Source organism: Myxine glutinosa, chromosome 7 (assembly GCF_964187855.1).
Source record: "Myxine glutinosa chromosome 7, kmMyxGlut1.1, whole genome shotgun sequence".
Lineage (NCBI taxonomy): Eukaryota > Metazoa > Chordata > Myxini > Myxiniformes > Myxinidae > Myxine > Myxine glutinosa.
Genome location: NC_136267.1, coordinates 99,295,675 through 99,311,205, shown reverse-complemented (window position 1 = coordinate 99,311,205; position 15,531 = coordinate 99,295,675). Strand labels below are relative to the sequence as shown.

At 53.6% G+C, this 15,531-nt stretch overlaps 1 protein-coding gene across 1 annotated transcript in view; it reads right to left on the bottom strand.

Moving 5' to 3' along the window:
• LOC137431468 (complement C3) overlaps nt 1–15,531 on the bottom strand; it is a 613,976-nt gene that overhangs the window by 292,112 nt on the left and 306,333 nt on the right. The gene's annotated exons all lie outside the window — the stretch shown is intronic.

Here is a 15,531-nt window from a genome sequence, read left to right as displayed (position 1 = left end):
TTATAGGCTACTGTATATTATACATGACATATTATAGGCTACTGTATATTATACATGACATATTATAGGCTCCTGTATATTATACATGACATAGTATAGGCTACTGTATATTATACACGACATATTATAGGCTACTGTGGCGGACACAAAAGCCCACTGGCGTGGTGACATCATTCCGCGCACCAAGTGGGCGAGGGCCACGCCCGAGGGGTAGGCGTGGCCTGAGGATAGACACGGGGCGCGCAGCCCAGAGCGCGCTAGTGTTACAGTGAGCTCCTGAAATAAAGACGCTTATAAGTTACCGCTTGTCCGCTTCCTCCTTGCTCGCAAGCAGCACGCGTAACGCCGCGCTTTACTGGTGACCCCCTCGACGTTGGATCTGCCGGAGCGATCCTTCCACACGTGACACCATTGCCATGGCCAACTTCATCAACCTTCCCGAATTTTGGGAGGCTCACGCCGAAGTCTGGTTCGTCCAGGCCGAAGCCCAATTTCAGCTTCGGCGCCTCACCGGCGATGACACGCGCTATTGCCACGTCGTCGCCTCCCTCGGGCCCGGCACGGCCGCTCGAGTTGTGTCCGTCCTTCGCCACCCACCGGACGGCCACAAGTACGAGGCACTCAAGCGGCTACTCCTAGCCACGTTCGGCCTCACGGACGACGCACGGGCCGACCGCCTCCTGGATCTCCCCGAGCTCGGTGACATGCGCCCGTCGGTCCGAATGGACCATATGCTGTCACTGTTGGGCGACGAAGCCCCCGGTTCTCTATTCCGGGCGCTTTTCCATCGCCAACTTCCAGCGCAGGTTCGCCTCACGTTGGCCGGGACCGGGCTAACGGAACCCCGAGCATTGGCAGCCGAGGCGGACAGGTACTTCGCCGCTTCGGACATGCGGGCGAGAGTCGGCGTGGCCGTCACGGCCCTCGAGGCTGATGCTGCTGATGCTGCTGATGCTGCTGATCCACAGCATCAGCTTATACAGCATACGCAGCATGCTGATACGCACCTCGTGACCGCCGCCACGCCCCGCCCACCGCCGCGGCGAAAACCGCCACCGCGGGGAAACCCGCCAACTCCACCGGCCTGGCGGAGCCAGCCGCGCTCCTCCAGCTCCACCACCTGGTGCTGGTTCCACGCCAAGTTCGGCCACGAAGCTCGGCAGTGTCATCCGCCATGCTCCTTCAACAGGTCGGGAAACGCCCGGGCCGGCGCTCAATAGTGGCGATGAGCACCGGCCGTTCGAGCAGCCTGCTGTTCATAACAGACACCTTCTCCGGGCGCCGTTACCTGTGCGACACGGGAGCGCAGGTGAGTGTCGTTCCCGCCGGCACGTCAGACAAGCACGCCGCGGGTGGGGGCCCCGCGCTGCTTGCCGCAAACGGGACGCCCATCCGTACGTATGGAAAACGCTGCCTCTCTCTGCGGTTCGGAGGGCACGTTTTCCGATGGACGTTCGTCACCGCCGACGTGCCCATGGCACTGCTTGGCGCGGACTTCCTGTGCGCTAATGGGCTCCTGGTCGACGTCAAGCGCAGACGTCTTGTCCAGGCCGAGACGTTCAGCTCGCTCGCTTGTGCATTGCCCAGCTCGTCGAGCAGCTCAACGAGCGGCTTGCCAAGCGGCTTGCCGAACGGTTCGGTTCCGGCCACGTTGGTCTGTACGCTTCCGGCAGCGGATGCATTCACCCGCCTCCTCGCCGGCTTCCCGGCCCTCACGCGGCCCACCTTCTCGGCGGGGGCCGTCAAGCACGGGGTGGCCCATCACATCCCCACCGTCGGGCCATCGGTCTATGCCCGGGCACGCCACCTCGAGCCGACGAAGCTGGCGGTGGCAAAAGCGGCGTTCGCTACCCTGGAGCGACTCGGCATCGTTTGGCGCTCAGAGAGCGCTTGGGCGTCGCCGCTGCACATCGTGCCGAAGCCCGATGGGGGATGGCGACGGTGCGGGGACTATCGCCGTCTCAATGACGCCACGACTCCCGACCGCTACCCCGTCCCCCACATTCAGGACTTTTCCGCCCGTTTGGCGGGCATGTCCTTCTTCTCGAAGGTGGACCTCATACGCGGCTACCATCAGGTCCCCGTCAGGCCGGAGGACGTCCCGAAGACGGCGGTCATCACGCCATTCGGACTCTTCGAGTTCCTGCGCATGCCCTTCGGTCTGAAGAATGCGGCTCAGGCGTTCCAGCGACTGATGGACAGCGTCCTGCGCGACTTGGATTTTGTCTACGTCTACCTGGACGATATCCTCGTCGCCAGCGCGTCCCGCGAAGAGCACCTACGCCACCTCCGCACGCTCTTCGAACGCCTGGGCCAGCATGGCCTGATTGTGAACCCCGCAAAGTGCCGGTTCGGCGCCGCCATAATCGATTTTCTGGGGCACCGTGTCACCAGGCACGGAGCCGTCCCCCTGCCGGCCAAGGTGGAGGCGGTGAAGGGGTTTCCGCGCCCCCGCACGATCAGAGGGCTGCAGGAGTTCCTGGGCATGGTGAACTTTTACCATCGGTTCCTGCCCCGTATCGCCCAGCTCCTGCGCCCCCTGCACGAAGCTCTCCGAGGTAAGCCGGGCAAAGGCGACGTTACCTGGACCGAGCAGATGGACACGGCGTTCACGGGCGCGAAGCTCGCCTTGGCTAACGCCACCATGCTCGCGCACCCGGCGCCCGATGCACCGATCGCCCTCACCACCGATGCCTCGGACTACGCGGTGGGCGCGGTGCACGAGCAATGGGTGCGTGGAGCTTGGCAACCGATGGCGTTCTTTAGCCGGCAGCTTTGCCCGCCCGAACGCCGTTACAGTACCTTCGACCGCGAGTTGCTCGGGCTTCACTTGGCGGTCAGGCACTTCCGCCATCTGCTCGAGGGCCGTGCGTTCACTGCCTTCGTCGACCACAAGCCGCTGATCTTCGCGATGGGCAAGGTCACTGAGCCGTGGTTGGCCCGGCAGCAGCGTCACCTCTCGGCCGTGTCAGAGTACACGACGGACATCCAGCACGTCGCGGGGAAGGACAACCTGGTGGCGGATTGCCTTTCCCGGGCCGTCGCCCACGCAGTCCACCTCGGCATCGACTATGCCCGGATGGCAGCGGACCAGGCCGCTGACCCCGACGTCCAGGCCTTGCGGACCGCCGACACGGGCCTCCGCGTCACCGAGGTGCCGTTCGACGGCGCGGGCGTGGCCCTCTTGTGCGACGTCTCCCTCGGGCGTCCTCGCCCCATCGTGCCCGCGGGCTGGCAGCGCCAGGTGTTTGACGCCATCCACGGCCTGTCCCACCCGGGCGCGAGGGCCTCCCAAAGGCTGATCGCTGACAAGTTCGTCTGGCATGGCCTCCGGAAGGCCGTCCGCGGCTGGGCCAGGACGTGCCTCGCGTGCCAGCGCGCCAAGGTGCACCGGCACACCCAGGCCCCGTTGGCCCCGTTCACGGTGCCAGAACGCCGGTTTGACCACGTCCACGTGGACCTGGTGGGACCTCTGCCCCCCTCATGGGGTTTCACCTACGTCCTCACCATGGTGGACCGCACCACCCGGTGGCCGGAGGCCGTGCCCTTGGCGTCGACAATGGCGGCCGATGTCGCGCAGGCTTTCATCGCCACCTGGGTCGCCCGGTTCGGCGCCCCCTCAGACATCTCGTCCGACCGCGGCCCCCAGTTCACCTCGGAGCTCTGGGGGGCGGTCGCGCAGGGGCTCGGGGTCCGGCTGCACCGAACCACGGCCTACCACCCCCAGGCTAACGGCCTGTGTGAGCGATTTCACCGCTCATTGAAGGCCGCGCTCCGGGCCACCCTCCGCGACGGCGGCTGGGTCGACAGGCTCCCCTGGGTCCTGCTGGGCCTCCGGACGGCACCCAAGGAGGACCTGCGCGCATCCGCGGCGGAGTTAGTCTTCGGGCAACCGCTGCGGGTGCCGGGCGAGTTCCTCCCCGACTCCGCGGCACCATGGTCCGCGGCACAGCAGCGCTCCGCTCTGCAAGAGACCGCCCAGAGGTTCGCCCCGGTGCCAACGGCATGCCACGGGCACCCACCGACGCACGTCGCCCCGGAGCTTCGCACGGCGGAGTACGTCTTCGTCCGCCACGATGCCCACCGGACACCACTGCGGCCCCCGTACGACGGGCCTTTCCGCGTGCTGGAAACCGGGGCGAAGCACTTCACCCTGGACATCGGCGGTACTCCTGACCGCGTTTCGGTAGACCGCCTCAAGCCGGCCCACCTCGACGTGGACCATCCACCGCCAGTGGCCCGACCCCCACGTCGGGGCCGTCCCCCTGCGGGCGGACCCCCGGCACCACCCAGCCCCGCCGCCACGCCGCCCCCCGGTCCTGCACCCATCCCAGGGGCAGCCAGGGGCATCCCACCTGGCATCCCTGCACCCCGGACGCCGCCGATCGCCAGGGGACGCTTCGGCCGGGTCATTCGTCTGCCCCGCAAACTGGCCCTCCAGGTGCGCGGGAATTCTGGGGGGGCGCGTGTGGCGGACACAAAAGCCCACTGGCGTGGTGACATCATTCGGCGCACCAAGTGGGCGAGGGCCACGCCCGAGGGGTAGGCGTGGCCTGAGGATAGACACGGCGCGCGCAGCCCAGAGCGCGCTAGTGTTACAGTGAGCTCCTGAAATAAAGATGCTTATAAGTTACCGCTTGTCCGCTTCCTCCTTGCTCGCAAGCAGCGCGCGTAACGCCGTGCTTTACTACTGTATATTATACATGACATATTATAGGCTACTGTATATTATACATGACATATTATAGGCTACTGTATATTATACATGACATATTATAGGCTACTGTATATTAAATATGACATATTATCGGCGACTGTATATTATACATGACATATTATAGGCTACCGGTACTGTATATTATACATGACATATTAGAGGCTACTGTATGTTATACATGACATGTTGTAGGTTACCGTATGTTATATATACACATACACTTGACATGTTGTGCTGTATATTATATAAACCCATATACTTGACATGTTGTACAACAACACAACAACAACATGCATTTTAAGGCCATTTTTCCTGCTAGAGCGGGGGTTAGCCTTGCGGTCCCCATGACAATCTTCTCCATTTTGCCCTATTTTTTGCATCTCCCCTTGTTAACCCCCTTGCCCGCATTTCTTCTTCCACCATCTTTAGCCAAGTCTTTCTCGGTCTTCCCTGTCCTCTACTTCCTTCTACATTCATTTCCATCACTCTTCTCAACCAGTCACTTTCATCCTTCCTCAACACATGACCAAACCATCTCAACCTGTTCCTCTTCACAGCATCAATCACAGGCTCTATTCCCATCATTATTTGCAATTCATCATTTATCTTCCTCTCTCTCAACGAAACTCCACACATTCACCGAACCATTCGCATATCCACCCTTTCCAGCCTTCGTCGCTGCTCTACGTTCATTACCCATGTCTCGCTCCCATAAATCATAACACTTCTCACACATGCAGCATACACCTTTCCCTTCAGCTTCAACGACACTCCCCTCCTCGTCAGCACGCCACTCAGTTCCCGAAACTTCTTCCATGCACATCTCACTCCAGCAACCGTTGCCGAGTCTGATCCACCTTCTCCATTCAGCATGCCTCCGAGGTAACAAAATGTTTTCACACCTTCCAGCTTCACGCCATCTCCAAGATCCAACTCGACGTTTCCACCATCTGCAGCTCCCTCGGTGCACACCTTACACTTGAAGGTGTGCACAGAGTGTGCACATACTTGACATGTTGTATTGTTGTACTGTATATTATATACACACATATACTTGACATGTTGTACTGTATATTATATAAACCCATATACTTGACATGTTGTACTGTATATTATATACTGTTACGTGTTCCTCCCTGACCTTCTGGTTTCGGTATATCCCCGAACCCCGAGAGGGGTCACGGCAGAAAGAATAGTTATTCAGTTTCAAAATCAATCGCTAATGAAACCATCCAGGAAACCATCAACTGAAACGATCAAATCAATAAGGAAACCACACTGTTGGTTGTCAATGAACAAATAATATATTAAAAGCACACAAAAAGAACCATATAACAATGGTGGCAATCAACCATTCAATCAAGATCTTAAGAAGATAACCTAGCTCAAACTCACGGTACCCTCCCCCCACCACCCCCCACCCCCCCGCCCCCCAGGGACTGAAACCGAGCACTTCTCAATGTCTCTGTAACTCCACGGAGATGAGGCGACTGGACGATGGTGAGTAAGGAGGTGTAGGCAAGGCGTGGACTGTCACGTGATCCACACTAACAGCAAACGGGCCGTGGAAAGGGAACTCCAAAAAACGCGATCCAGACGTGCACATGCACCGTTCAATCAGCGAACCGCAGTGCAATCTTCAAACGCCGCTTTATTGCACAGCCGTCCCCGGCAAACGACCGGAGATAAGCCCAGCCGATGCAACAAAAACCTTTTCCGATGAAGGTAGCGCGCGGGCGAAATGGCGGACGGCTCTCACTCAAGCCGCGGCCTCGAGGCGAAGATTCTCCGGAACCTCACGCCTGTACCTGGCTTCGCAGGCTTTTCCACAACGCCAGCGATAACACCGATCGCACGAGATTCCTTTCAAGGACTCAAATTTCACTCGCCCGGTATGCTCGACCACGCTAGGTACGGAGCGCTGACGTCATGCATCTTCCCCCACTTTTCTCGCGCCGCATCTTCCTCTTCACCTCATTGTCCTCTCGTTCGGTTTCCTGTATCATTTTAAGTTAACCTTTTTAACTTTTAATAACTGTTCATAAACAATAAACCTAAGGAAGACAATAATAGTACATAGAATCCGAAATCTTTCAAGTGGAGGAAAACCACAATAATGGAAGTTACGAATCCGTAACACTTCCCCCCCTCAAGAAAGAAAGTTTGAACACAGCGAAAACTTTCTTTGCATGCAAACTTTTTAAACAACCAAAAATGAACTCACAACCCAAATCACCAATTATCGTGGGCAACAATATTCAACATTCCCCAAAAATAAAGCAACAAAATTTTACACAACCCACAGAGATTTCCAAAGTTAATTCATTCTGGACAAAGCATCAGCAACGACATTGTCCCTGCCCTTTACATGTTCAATTTCCCAGTTGGACTCCTGCAAAGCCAAACTCCATCTCATCCCCCTCTGATTTTACTTTTTGTTTCTTTTGAATGAAGGTTAAGGGATAGTAATCAAAATCCCAAGTCAAGCAAAACTACAACACTCCTCCCGGGAGGCCGAGCTGAAAGCCAGGTTCCATGATGGTTGGGGTGGTGAGGCCTGGAAGTATTCACTACATGGACGCCTTTAGGAACGTGGCGTTCACGGTTAGTCCGTGTAGGAATCTTGGCTCGGCGGCTCCGCAGCATTCAGTGCTTCAATTTTCCTGAACTTTCATAATAATTACGGTGGGACCGCTTGTCACGGTACTCATATGTATAGCGGTCTCCTTCTCGGCCACTACTCTGACAATCCTTCCTTCGGGAGCTGCCGTAACTCTGGGAGCCTCCATAATAATATCGATTGCGGCCACCACCAAAACTACCGCCCAGTTGTACTCTCCTGTAGACCTCTCGACGCCTACGAAATGCCTTCCCTACTGTTATGGTCCGACCCTCCAAATCCTTGCTATTCAGATCCTTTTCTGCCTCTCTGGTGTCCTTTGAGTTTTCAAACGTGACAAAGCCAAACCCTCTTGACTTTTGTGTCTCCCTGTCTTTTATCAGCAGCACTTCCAAAAGTGGTCCATATTTGCTGAAGGCAGACTCCAGAACATCTTCCTTTGTTTTGAAGTTCAGTCCACCTACAAATAACTTGCTAAATTTGTCGCCATCCCTAACTGGTGTGGAGTTGTTTTCCCTACTGGGCTCTTTAACAACCATCGGGTTACCATAAACTTGACCACCGGCCAAATCATTCCCGATAACAAGAGACACTCCCTCTACAGGAAGAGTGGCTTATAAACCTACAGTGTCGGTCCTGACACCACATCAGACTCCAACTGGATGGCATGAAGTGGAGCTCTAACACAGCCACCAATCCCCTGTAAACGAACACTATCACCAGTTGCCGTCTCCTCTGACAATGGCAAGATGCCTTCAAGCATTAAAGATTGATGTGCTCCTGTGTCCCTCAATACCCTAACAGGTCTCCGGGTAGTCGGGTCTCCATCCAGTGACACCAACCCCTCTGAAATAAATGATTGGTAACTCTTTTGAGGGCGATTACTCAAGCTTGCCATTGCATTCGGAGTGGTACTAGTCGAACTCCGCTCCTGATTTTCCTTTCCCAGAGCATAACAGTGGGACATCAAGTGTCCAGGTTTATGACAAAAAGCGCAAGTAGGCCCGGAGGAGAACCTCGTGGTCTGCCTCGAGCCCCCCGGAGGCTAAGTCTGCCTTGGAACTGTTGTCTTCTGATTTCTAGAAGTCGTAGTATCAGAGTGGTCCTCATAGTCATCTCGAGGCCGTCCCCCTGAATCTTCGTTCTCTGCACCAGATGTATCATAACTCTCCGTGCGAACTCTAGGCGGGAAGTTAGGTTTATGGAACCTCATCCTGTGTGTTAAGGCATAGTCATCTGCCATGGTTGCCGCCTCATACAACATTGGTACTTTCTTTTCCTCCAGATGTACTTTAATGTCCTCATGGACACACTGTTGGAATTCCTCCACCAGGATCAATTGTCGCAATAGTTCGAAGTCTTTCCCGACTCCTTTTGAATCACACCACCGATCAAACATGGTTTCTTTCATTCTGGCAAACTCCACATGGGCCTCATTCTCTCTCTTCCTGGCGTTCCGGAATTTTTGCCGGTAAGCTTCAGGGACCAATTCATAGGCCTTGAGGTTTTCCTCGTTCCACCTTGAGGAATGGTTTTCTTCACTATCTCATAATCTGCACATTGGTCAACCGGTAAAGCCGAATAGATATCTTGAGCTTTACCCACCAGAACACTTTGCAGTAATATGGTCCAGAACTCCTCCGGCCATTTTAGCATTTGAGCCACTTTCTCAAAGTGTAAAAAAAACTTGGCTACCTCCTTTTCATTGAAGGGTGGAACCAGCCTCACATGTCTGCCAACATCCCAGGTGTTTTGACTAGTTGTCGAACCAGTCGGCATGGGTGGTACCTCTCCCCGTTCTCTCATTAACTCCAGCTCCTTGACTTTAATTTCCTGCTGACGCGCCAATTCACGGTCCTTTAACTCCCTTTCGGCTCTTCTCTCATCTGCTTTGAGTTCTCTTGCAGCTCTCCTTTCCTCTGCTTTTTTGTCTTCTGACCTTTCCTGGAGTTCTCTTTCCACCCTCCTTTCCTCTGCTTTTTTCTCTTCTAACCTTTCCTGGCTCTTCAATTGCATCTCCGTTTTTTGGAGCTCCACACTTTCCTGTTCTTCTGGTAACCAATCCAAGGCTCCCTCTCTCCATGTTCCTCATTCCACCATAGATTCTATCACCACTGTCTGCATCTCTGTTTTCTTCATTTTAGCTCGGACCTCCAAGCTAAAATGTTTGCCCAATATCAAGTGTTCCGATTTTAGTAACGCTCGGAACTGTGCCTCACTAGGGGTCGCTGTAAATGTCTCTGCGTCAAACTCCATGGTGACTATCCGTTAACACCTGTTAACCTTCACACAAGAAATTTCCCCCCCAAAAAATAATGTTTTTTGAAAAATTTGGGAATGTTGAAAACATTTCCAAAATTGGAAAATTTGGGAATGCTAGGGAATTAGATCCCGGACGAAATTTAGGGAATTTTAGATCCCGGACGAGCCCCCAATTTCTGTTACATGTTCCTCCCCGACGTTCTGGTTTCGGTATATCCCCGAACCCCGAGAGGGGTCACGGCAGAAAGAATAGTTATTCAGTTTCAAAATCAATCACTTATGAAACCATCCAGGAAACCATCAGCTGAAACAATCAAATCAATAAGGAAACCACACTCTTGGTTGTGAATGAACAAATAATATATTACAAGCACACAAAACGAACGATATAACAATGGTGGCAATCAACCATTCAATCAAGATCTTAAGAAGGTAACCTAGCTCAAACTCACGGTACCCCACCCCCCACCCCCGCCCCACCAGGGACTGAAACCGAGCCCTTCTCAATGTCTCTGTAACTCCACGGAGATGAGGCGACTGGACGATGGCAAGTAAGGAGGTGTAGGCAAGGCGTGGGCTGTCACGTCATCCACACTAACAGCAAACGGGCCGTGGAAAGGGAACTCCCAAAAACGCGATCGAGACGTGCACATGCACCGTTCAATCAGCGAACCGCAGTGCAATCTTCAAACACCGCTGTATTGCACAGCCATCCCCGGCAAACCACCGGAGGATAAGCCCAGCCGACGCGACAAAAACCTTTTCCGATGAAGGTAGCGCGCGGGCGAAATGGCGGACGGCTCTCACTCAAGCCGCGGCCTCGAGGCGAAGATTCTCTGGAACCTCACGCCTGTACCTGGCTTCGCAGGCTTTTCCACAACGCCAGCGATGACACCGATCGCACGAGATTCCTTTCAAGGACTCAAATTTCACTCGCCAGGTATGCTCGACCACGCTAGGTACGGGGCGCTGACGTCATGCGTCTTCCCCCACTTTTCTCGCGCCGCATCTTCCTCTTCACCTCATTGTCCTCTCGTTTGGTTTCCTGTATCATTTTAAGTTAACCTTTTTAACTTTTAATAACTGTTCATAAACAATAAACCTTAGGAAGACAATAATAGTACATAGAATCCGAAAGCTTTCAAGTGGAGGAAAACCACAATAACGGAAGTTAGGAATCCGTAACAATACACACATATACTTGACATGTTGTACTGTATATTACATACACACGTATACTTGACATGTTGTACTGTATATTACATACACACGTATACTTGACATGTTGTACTGTATAATTATATAAACCCATATACATACTTGACATGTTGTACTGTATATTATGTACACACATATACTTGACATGTTGTTCTGTATATTATGTACACACATACACTATATGTGACATATTATACTGCATATTAGATGCAGATACACTCGACATGTACTGTGCATCATATACACACATATTACACATGACATGAATGAATGAATGATCGTTTTAAGGCCATTTTCCCCGCTAGCGCGGGGGTTAGCCTTGCGGGCCCCATGACAATCATGGTTCCCTGTTTGAGGCAATGTTTTTATGGCCAGATGCCCTTCCTGACGCCAACCCTTAGTCGCCTCTTACAATGCACAGGGATACGGTGTACCTGTTCTAAATCGGGGTACACACCGTGGTCATTCATCCCAGCAAGCTGGTACTCAATTTGCCGACCTCAGAAGGATGACAGGCTGAGTCTGGTGTTAATTTAGCAATCGACTGGGATTCGAACCCAGGATCCTAGGATCCCAAGCTGGCACCCTAACCGCTAAGCCAACACCAGGCTTACAAAGCAGAAAATATATATTACACATGACATGTACTGTATATTGTGCACACACATATTCTACTCGACATGTTATACAATTATACACACACACACACACACACACACACACACACACACACACACACACACACACACACACACACACACACACACACACACACACACACACACACAAACACACACACACACTCTCTTATCCATATACACACACAGTCACACACACATGTATATATATATATATATATATATATATATATATATATATATATATATATATATATATATATATATATTGTGAGAAACCACCGGTGAAACCACCTGTTCTCACCCAGATTTGGTGCCCCGCCCACCGCGTGACGTGGCCTCCTTGGAGCCTCACGCGATCGGGAGGCGATTCGGCACGCGATTGGTGGAGGGTCAGAGAGCGCGGTCGCCATCTTATGCAACGGACGCGACTCTCGAAGGCTCCGAGTGGGAAGTAGATAAAGGGATTTCCCTTAATCTTCACGACAGCCGCGTTGGGCTGATCGTTTACCGTTCTGTATTTTACGAGTGAGTAACTCCGGAAGAGAACGAGTGATTCCCGGATCTCGTGGATTGGAACCGTGAGTCAGATATTGCCTGCGTCGTGTTGGAGCTGCTGGCCGACCGTTCCTGCAGGCCTTGTGCGGTGTATTCCACTCTGTTACCCTCCGAGTCCCGGAGATCGTCGATTGGAACCGCGAGTGATCTTGCCTGCGTCTTGTTTGGAGCTTCTGGGGCCGACAGTTCCTGCAGGCTTTGTGCAGTGTATTCCATTCTGTTACCATTTATGGTTTTTGTGATCGAGCCAATAAAGCATCGTGCCTTACCCCTAGAAGGCCGATTAAAACACCATTGTGTTTATTGAGTTCTCTCTGTCCACTCCGTGGACTACTTGAAGCCCGGACATTAACGTCCGTATTCCGTGCTGGGAACCATTTCACAGCCGGGATCGCGACAAATGGGTTGCTCGTCCTAGGATCATTCAAGTAAGAGACATTCGAATTGAGACGGGAATTCTGCATCTGCATCTTCTTTGCATCTGCTCACCAGCGGACGCCGTCTTGGAGGAGCCTTCTCACCAGCGGACGCCGTCTTGGAGGAGCCTTCTCGCCAGCGGGCGCCGTCTTGGAGGAGCCTTCTCGCCGTGGGACGCTGTCTTGGGTGGTGCTTCACTGCCGAATAAGTGAATAGCTTCGGATCCCTCCAAACAACCGACAAAAAAAAAAAAAAAAAAAACGTGAGTATTTGTACGTGGTATTTTTCTCATTGGCAATTTGATGTGCGGTGGTGATATTGTGTAGTTCGTGTCGTATTTCCCCAACAGAGCGTTGTGTTTGAGCGTTGTGTTTTGTGCCTTGTCTTATGATAACTCGTAGCCAAGCTATGTCGACCAGAGAAGTGAGAGTTCAACCTGATCATGTTGACAGTCGCGTGGGTGGCGATGCGAGCGACGCAATCAGCCTTGACCCAGTCACTAAACCCGATATGTTAGGAAGCGATTCCATCATGACTAAATGCATGCGTTCGCCCTTCTGGACCGGGCTGACTCCGGTTCAACAACTTGACATGTATAACAGGGAGAATGACAGGGCAGAGGCAGAGCGTGCGGCAGCAGAGAGAGAGCGTGAGAGAGAGAGAGAGCGTGCGGCAGCAGCAGAGGCAGAGCGTGCTGCGGCAGCAGAGAGAGAGCATGCGGCAGCAGAGAGAGAGCGTGAGAGAGAGAGAGAGCGTGCGGCAGCAGCAGAGGCAGCAGCAGAAGCTGAACACGTCAGAGAGCATGAGTGGCGAATGTTGACTGAACGACCGCGGGCAGAGGGGTCTGCTGCAAGAGTCCCGGAAACTGTTCATGTTCGTTTGCCGGACTGGACGGGAGACACGAAGCCAGAAGCGTATCTGGAGATGGCGGAGAAGTTGTTGGCTGCCGGTGGCATTGATGAGAGCTTGTGGGTCGGCCATCTTGTGAGCCATCTATCTGAGAAGGCGAGGGAGGTATATGCGAGGATGGCAACCGAGGACGCAAACAAATACAGGGCATTGAAGGCCGAGATTTTGAACGCCTATGCGGTGTCCGCGTGTATTTATAGGAGAAATTTTTTCAGCTGGACTCGTCAGTCCAGTCAAACCTATGAGGAACATTCGCGGGCCTTGTTGGAACAGCTGCAGAGATGGTTCAAGGGGAGCAAGGTGGAGTTACCTCAAGCGGTTGCGGAACCCCTGGTGCGTTACCGTATCGATCAACAGCTTCCGCCTGACTTAGCATTGTTTCTTGTCGACAAAGACACTGTTTCCTTGGCAGACTGCGTCAACCTTATTGATAAACATGTTTTGGCGTGCAAAATGCTGCAAGTCACGCAGTCGCGTCGTAAGACGGAGGAGTCTGCGATCAAGACCGCCCCCCGTCTGCCCGGCGGCTGGATCGAGGGGAGGGGTTCTCCGATGCCCTCCACTGGTGGCGGTCGCGAGCCGCAGACCAGGGCAGGGCCCTGGTGCGATTTCTGCAAACGCGTGGGGCACGGTGAAAACCGCTGCTTCTCTAATCCCGCTAGTCCGGCCTACCGAGGCAACCCTCCTGTTAAGTCGGAGGGAGATCAGTGGAGCTCATCCGCCGGGCCCTCGCACACGACGGTGGCATCGGTGACCGAGGTCACTGCCACCGAGGCTAATTCCATTCATCCACTGTACCAGGATTATTCAGGGACAGCCTTAGTGGGTGGCCCTGATTCGATGCTGAAGTTTGAGGCCCAATACCTTCGGGATACTGGGGCGACACGGTGTGTTCTCCGGGCGGGGGTAGTTCCGGCCTCTCAGATGCGTTATACCGGCGAGTATACCCTCCTTCGGGGCATTGACCGGGTTCTTGGCCGGTATCCCCTTGCCCTCCTCGAGGTCCGGAGTGACATTTTTAAGGGTCCAGTGACCTGTGTGGTGGTACCCTACTACCCGATACCCGGGGTCTCCTTGCTGATTGGCAATGATGCCATGGCCAGGGAGGAGTCATTGACTCTGACCTGTGGGGGGGTCACTAGATCCCAGAGTAAACAGGCGGAGAGAGTGGCGGAGTCAGACATATCTTCACTCTGGCCCGAGGAGCCTAGCGCCTCGACTCCAGTTCCCGACGGTGACGTTGCGTCAGCTGAAGTCCACCCGAGCCTCCCGTCAAGCCACCCTCAGGTGCCGTGCTCCTCAGGGACCGCTCCCGCCATGTCGCGATTCAGCAGGAACGCTAATGCTAAGGTATATGTGGGAAACCTGGGCAATGGAGCAGCGAAAGCCGAGCTAGGGAGGGTCTTCGAACATTACGGACCACTCCGCAACGTATGGGTTGCTCGAAACCCACCTGGATTTGCAGTTGTTGAGTTTGAAGAGCCACGAGATGCTGAAGATTCGGTCAGAGCCCTTGATGGAAGGTTAATTTGCGGATCGCGTGTGTGCGTCGAGATGTCGAATGGCATGTCGCGGCGGCCTCGTTTCAGACGCCCTTTGGTCCGCAGGCCTTTCGACCCGAACGATCGATGTTACCAGTGCGGTGAAAGGGGTCATTACGCATATGACTGTTGTTCTCGACACCGGAGGAGTACCCGCCGCTCTAGGTCTCGGCCCGTTTCCTTCCTGTCAACGCTTCCCCCAACTTGAGTTTGGCCCCCTTGCCTCTCTATTGTGCTTTGTGTGAAGTGTAACTCTTGTAGGGTAGATATTAATGTGGTGTATGGTGTTAAAATTTGTGTGTGAAAAAAAAAAAACCAAACTGGTTCATTGTTAACCTGTTAATGCCTGTTAATTGCCTGTGCGTTAATAATTGCGTTATTGTTGCGCTATTGCGTTGCGTTGTATTGTTGCGTTGTTGCGTTATTGTTGTTAATAAGTGTTAATAATTGTTAATTGCGTTAATTGCCTGTTAGCGATTACCGCCATCATCTTGCCATGTGATTTGCACCTACTACAAATACTGGTTTTAAAAACGCCGTCTATTCGACGGGGTTTTTACTTAGGGGGGGAGGACTGTGAGAAACCACCGGTGAAACCACCTGTTCTCACCCAGATTTGGTGCCCCGCCCACCGCGTGACGTGGCCTCCTT